The 5,969-nt window shown below is 42.2% G+C and overlaps 1 protein-coding gene across 1 annotated transcript in view; it reads left to right on the forward strand.

The window, feature by feature from the left end:
• The first annotated feature begins 1,866 nt into the window (after positions 1-1,866).
• The window catches only part of Pde4d (phosphodiesterase 4D), a 1,422,283-nt gene continuing 1,418,180 nt past the window's right edge, over positions 1,867-5,969 (forward strand). The window contains exon 1 of the mRNA XM_029543935.1: positions 1,867-2,146. The gene's annotated coding sequence lies outside the window, so the exon portion shown is untranslated. The remainder of the gene's footprint in view (positions 2,147-5,969) is intronic.

The following is a 5,969-nucleotide window of genomic DNA, read 5'->3' on the forward strand; positions in this document are numbered from 1 at the left end:
AAGGGAATGCAGTCAGTCACTGCCCATGAGATTTATGCCTTCATGGTCACCACAGCATCACTCATGGTAGGCAATAATCAAAGAAACTCAAAATCTGAATATATAGAAACAGTAGGAAAATGGGGAAAATGGAAAGAGAAGGGATCAAAGGGTACAACTTTGAGTCATGTGGAGTAAGAAAATGTAGCCAGTGTGCAGCATAAAGACTAGAGTTAATAGCCTTACTTTATATCAGAAATTTGCCAAGAGAGATTTTATGTATTTTTACCAACACACACACACAGCACACTGTTGTGAGATGGAGGTGTATATCAATTTACTTGGTTGTAGCAATCATCTTACCATGTATATATGAGTCAAAACATGTACCATCTTGTATACATACAAATAAAAAGAAAATAAATGGTGGGTCCTTATTCCTTTTTGGAGATAGATTCTCTCTCCATCCTTCCTCATATGTAGAAACCCTGAAGTTGCCTGGCCTGCCCCAGTCTGTTTCCCAGGTTTTGAGGATACTTTCTTCAGTGAGAACAGCTTGGTTTATTGGTTAGCATGGGCAATATCGCAAGTGTTTAACTTCTGTTTCAGAAGGCAAACACGGATGTGTTTACATTGCCCTTTACGAGTTTTCCCACTGGCAAAGCCTTTGGCACGGAACAGGAGAAATGCTAAACAGAATAAATTCCAGCCCCGAAGTTCCTTTTCCACAGATGCCTTTTGGGAAAAATGCTATGAAGTCTGATGACCTTGGAAACCACAGTCATCATTGAGCAAAGTCCTCCGAGAGCATAGGTTGGTAGTGGGTCCCAAAGTCCCTACTTATGCTTGGAAGAAGAGTGTAGTAGGTAAGATTCTATCTTACCAAATGCGCTGTCACAATCCCTGAATTATTTACATTTCAAATGTTACCCCCTTTCCTGGTTTCTCCTCCACAAACCCCCTATCCCATCCCCCCTCCTCCTGCTCTATGAGGGTGCTCTTCCACTTGTTTTAATCACTAAGCCAAAATGACAAGGTCTCACTTCTAAAATGGGTGGTCTTGATTATAAATAAAAATTTACTAAGGTAAAAAATATTACAGCTGGGGTTTGCTTTTAAACATATGTATATATATATATATATATATATATATATATATATATACACAACACACACACACACACACACACACACACACACACACACACATGATATTTAGCCTCTAGTAGCAAGAGGTGCAGAGATAAGAAATCCGACAGAGTTAATTTATCAGGCACTATATATAGCAGCAGGAATGTTTCACTTCAAAAAGTATTTTACTTAAGCATCTTTCTTGTTGAAATCTTAAAAGCTGCCCACGTCATTTGATTCCCCACAGCAAGTTATTTCAAGCTCAAGCTGTCGTGTCTCTCCCCTCCCCTGTGTCTTCTTTCCATCAGCAAGGTTTGTGCTCCTCTCCTTTTGCCAAGTAGATGTGTTTCAGAGAAAGTCTCTTGAGTCTTATGCTGTCCCTTGGTAAAATTAGGGATGCGGAGTAAGTAGGGACCGGTCTACTTGGAGTCCCGGAGTAACAACGGGGGCTCACAGATTTTGAAGTTAATCAGCAGCTGAACGTGACATTGAGAGTAACCTGAGCCAGGCTGTTCTCCCCACCCCTGAGGGACAAGGAACTGTGGTGAGCAAGCACATTCAGTGCTCACATTGTTACCACATGATCAGGAGAAGAAATATGTATCTTTCAGAAGCTAAATAAAATTCTTTTCAGAGTTCCCATTGCATCCAACATTTTTTTTTTTCATCTTCTGCACAGTACTAAATTTATTTCACAATTCCAAACAGCATTAGAAGAAGGCACAGGATTCTTGTGACTGTGCAAATGCTGCAGCTTTTCCTTCAGAGTGAGTTAAGCATCTCTAACACACTCTCCAGTTCATCATATGACTGTGAGCCTGTGGCCCTCCTCAGCCAGGAAGCCATTTAGAACAAACTTACTTATCTGCTTTGGCCAGGCCGGGCTTACTTCCCTCTGTAGCAACTCCTTTCTCTGAAATCCTCTCTTCTGACATCTGACTGAGGACCTGGGGGCCTCCTCACCTCCCTGCCGGGATGAATTCTTTGATTTGGACTGGACAGCTTCAAGCAGCATGGGATCTACTTTCTCCATAAGGTATGGGGCAAAATACTGTTGACAGGAGCAGGGTGGTGGTAACAGTGAATGGGACAGCAGTAGCAAAAATAAAAAGGATGCTTTCTGATGATACTAGTAGCTAGCATTTGTTTTAAGTCTCTCTTGTTTTTGTTTTGTTTTGTTTTGGTTTGGTTTGGTTTTTGGTTTTTAAGAATTTAATTTCATTATATCTTTGTAACTCTTGGTAGCAGCCCTAGGGAATGGGTGTTAGAATTCGTCATGCAGGTTTCCAGAAAGGGAAACTGAGGCTTGGAGAGGGTCCAAAAAACTTGTTCAAAATGGTAGTTTACAAGAGCCAGGATTTAAATCTAGGCTGTTGGTCTTCCCTAAGTCACACGTCTACCCACTGGTGGTGAAGAATTTACCTGTGTGCATTGCAGTGTTGCTGCTCTCTGTATCTGCCCCTCCTTCCTCATGGAAAAAGCAGGTTGTGTTTCCACCTGTACCCCTATAACATGTGTGACCTGTAAGGCAGGCAGAGTAAAGGCAGCAATGTGCAAACCCGGAGGAAGAATAAATCCTTCCAGATAACTGCTAACCAGGATGATAATGTAATTTGTAACTGATGTGGTTATCTTAATTAGAATGCTGTCTGGTTCTTCACAGCCCAGTCAGAGAGTTCATTTGACGGGGGAGTGCAGACGTAGCTAAGGCCTTCTGTTATTATTACTGTTGTTGTTGCTATTTATACAGAACGTGTGCACACATATACACTTGTGCCTGAGACTGCAGGTGCACATATACCTCAGCGTGGGTGTGAAAGTCGGGGAAAACCTTAGGTGTTGGTCCTCACCTTACACCTTGTTGGAGACAGGGTGTCTTTGTTGTTTATCTACAACATGAGTTTCCAGGAATTTCCAGAGACAGCGACTGTCTCTAGCTGTCACTTCCTTGTAGGAGCACTGAGAAGATCACAGACGCCTGCACTGCTTTTTCATGGGTTCTGGGATTCCAAACTCAGGTCTTTGAAGATCGTGTGGCAAAAACTTTTACCCACTGAGCCATCTCCCCAGTTCCATGTTCAGAGGCTTTGCTTAAGTTTTCCTCTTTGTCACTTCCTGTTACATTTCTAAGTACTTCAGTTGACAAGTAGAAATTCTAAATAAGAGAAATCTAGATCACTCCTTTAGATGTTATGTCAGGAGGTGATAAAGACCTTGGAGTGATTCTCAGAAAGGTAGCCAACCTCCCAGAGTTGCCATATTTTGATATATAAATTGGTTTTCATTTGTCTAGTGCCAAAGAAGGAAGTGGTTAATTTTCCGTATTGGGTGGTTTATGTCTTACTGCTTAATTCTGGGCTTTATGATGGAAGATGGTTATCAAGCAAACCTACTGTCAGGCATCTGTTCATACCCCAGGGTCAGTGTCTTATGCTACTATCACCAACACTTTATTTTTAGTTGTTTACTATTTCTAAAATGGTTTATTTTATTTTATGTTTATGCATATATACTTGAGTTATGCATAACTATCAGTGCATGCAAAGGCCAGGAGAGGTCTCCTGCAACTGGAGTGGTGAGCTGCTATGTGGGTGCTCAGAACCAAGTCCCAGTTCTCTGCAAGAGCAGTCAGTGCTCTTCACCACTGATCCATCTCTCCAGCCCTTGGTAACACTTTTGATGTGGTCATGTGATCAATAAGTATGTCATATTCAAGGCACTGTTGTGCATGTATTTGGTTTCTTCTCTTTCCCCCGGTCCAGGAGGAAGCATGGTGGAGGTGTCTTTCCCTGTCCCTCTTCTCTCACTGAGATCACATGGACAATTTCTTCTTCTAGTTCTATCTGGCACTTGCTTGGTGTTTGGAAGATGACATTCTCCGCCTCTTACAGTGAATGTGTCAAGGGGTCAGGGAATGGGGAGCACAGGATGCACATGGAAAGTTAAAGGTGAAATTTTCCTTTCTCTTGCTACAAACACCTGCTCACCACTCATTCCCTGCCTGTGCCCCGACTTAGGTAATGCTAAGGAAGCTTATGCTGGATGGTCAGGACCCTGATATAGCTGTCTCTGCCAGTGCCTGATGAATACAGAAGTGGATGCTCACAGCCATCCATTGGACTGAGCACAGGGTCCCCAATGAAGGAGCTAGAGAAAGGACCCAAGGAGCTGAAGGGGTTTGCAGTCCCCTAGGAGGAGTAACAATATGAGCTAACCAGTAACCCCCAGAGCTCCCTGGGACTAAACCACCAACCAAAGAAAACACATGGTGGGACTCATGGCTCTAGCTGCATATGTAGCAGAGGATGGCCTAGTGGGTCATCAATGGGAGGAGAGGCCCTTGGTCCTGTGAAGGTTCTATGTCCCAGAGTAGGGGACTGCAGGGCCAGGAAGCAGGAGTGGGAGGTTGGTGAGAAGGGGGAGGTGGGAGAGGGTATGGGGTTTTCGGTGGGGAAACCAGGAAAGGGGATAACATTTAAAATATAAATAAAGAAAATATCTAATTTAAAAAAAAAGAAAGAAAGAAAAAGAATCTAAGGAAAATCCTACTTACAGGGAGAGGACACATACTAAACTACTTATCAAACCCTAACGCTCCTGATATTAATTTATCAGATTTTATGTCCAGTCAAAGCATCTCTGTGGTCATTCTATAATCTCATTTTTCAAAAAGAGAGAACAGGGGGACAATGGGAATTCTCATGAACATTTTCCCAAGTAACTTGAGTTATTTAGTATTAAAATATATGTCTAGGGGCTAGAGAAATGGCTCAGCAGTTAAGCACTGGCTGCTCTTCCAGAGGTCCTGAGTTTAATTCCCAGCAACCACATGGTGGCTCACAACCATCTGTGATGGAATCTGATGCTCTCTTTTGGTGGGTCTGAAGACAGCAACAGTGTACTCATGTACATAAAATAAATAAATCTGAAAAATGTTATGTTTCAAATGTCTAATGTTAATACAATTGCAACTCTCTTGTCCTCAATTGTGCTTTCAATTTCTTGAGTATCTTTTCATTTTAGATACATTTTCAACTCAAAAAAAAAAAAAAAAAAAAAAAAAAAAAAAAAGACACTCATCCTGAAAGTGGGGACAACAGTCCCTGGAAAGAATTACCCTCAATAGAATCTAGCTCCAAGTGAGTGCTCCTTGTATGAGGTCTGACCAGTTCCCCCTTTTGAGCTCAAGGTTTCTGAGTTTCCAGTCTCTACCTCTTTAAACACAGGGTGCACAAAATGGTCTCTTCAGACCGCCTGCGGTTTTTTTGATGTGTTAACGTATCTGGCAGAGAGAAAAGGAAACCTCCAATAGCTTCTGAAGGCGGAAATTAAAATTTCACAGGCTGGTTTTCAAGGTCTTCTATCATCTCACTTCAGCCTGTGGCTTGGATACATGCCTCTTTCTTCTAATGTTAATCACACATTGGATGGCAGCCATTAGGCCCACAAGCAGCCTCGTGGTTTTGATAAAGGTATCCAGAGGACGTTTGGGGGAACACTGCTTGAGTGTTATCTAGCATGCTGCCCCTATTGCAGGCATAGCATGCTTTAGTATAGTTATTTTTCTAAATCAGAATTGCCCTGAGATTAAAAATTGCGTCTTTGTGTATGTATGCATAAAAGAGCATAGTAGGTCAGAGGATTTTGCCCTTTGGAGTACTTGCTTGCAAGACCGGGCCAGGGCTAGTAATTGGGGGCTTGGTCCTGGAGTTATTTCAGTATTTCAGTCAATAGTTAGCCACCCTGTGGTTCACTGCGCCTCAACTCCTCCTCCTCCTCTTCTTCTTCTTCTTCTTCTTCTTCTTCTTCTTCTTCTTCTTCTTCTTCTTCTTCTTCTTCTTCTTCTTCTTCTTCTTCTT

This window comes from Mus pahari, chromosome 11 (genome assembly GCF_900095145.1).
Source record: "Mus pahari chromosome 11, PAHARI_EIJ_v1.1, whole genome shotgun sequence".
Classification (NCBI taxonomy): domain Eukaryota; kingdom Metazoa; phylum Chordata; class Mammalia; order Rodentia; family Muridae; genus Mus; species Mus pahari.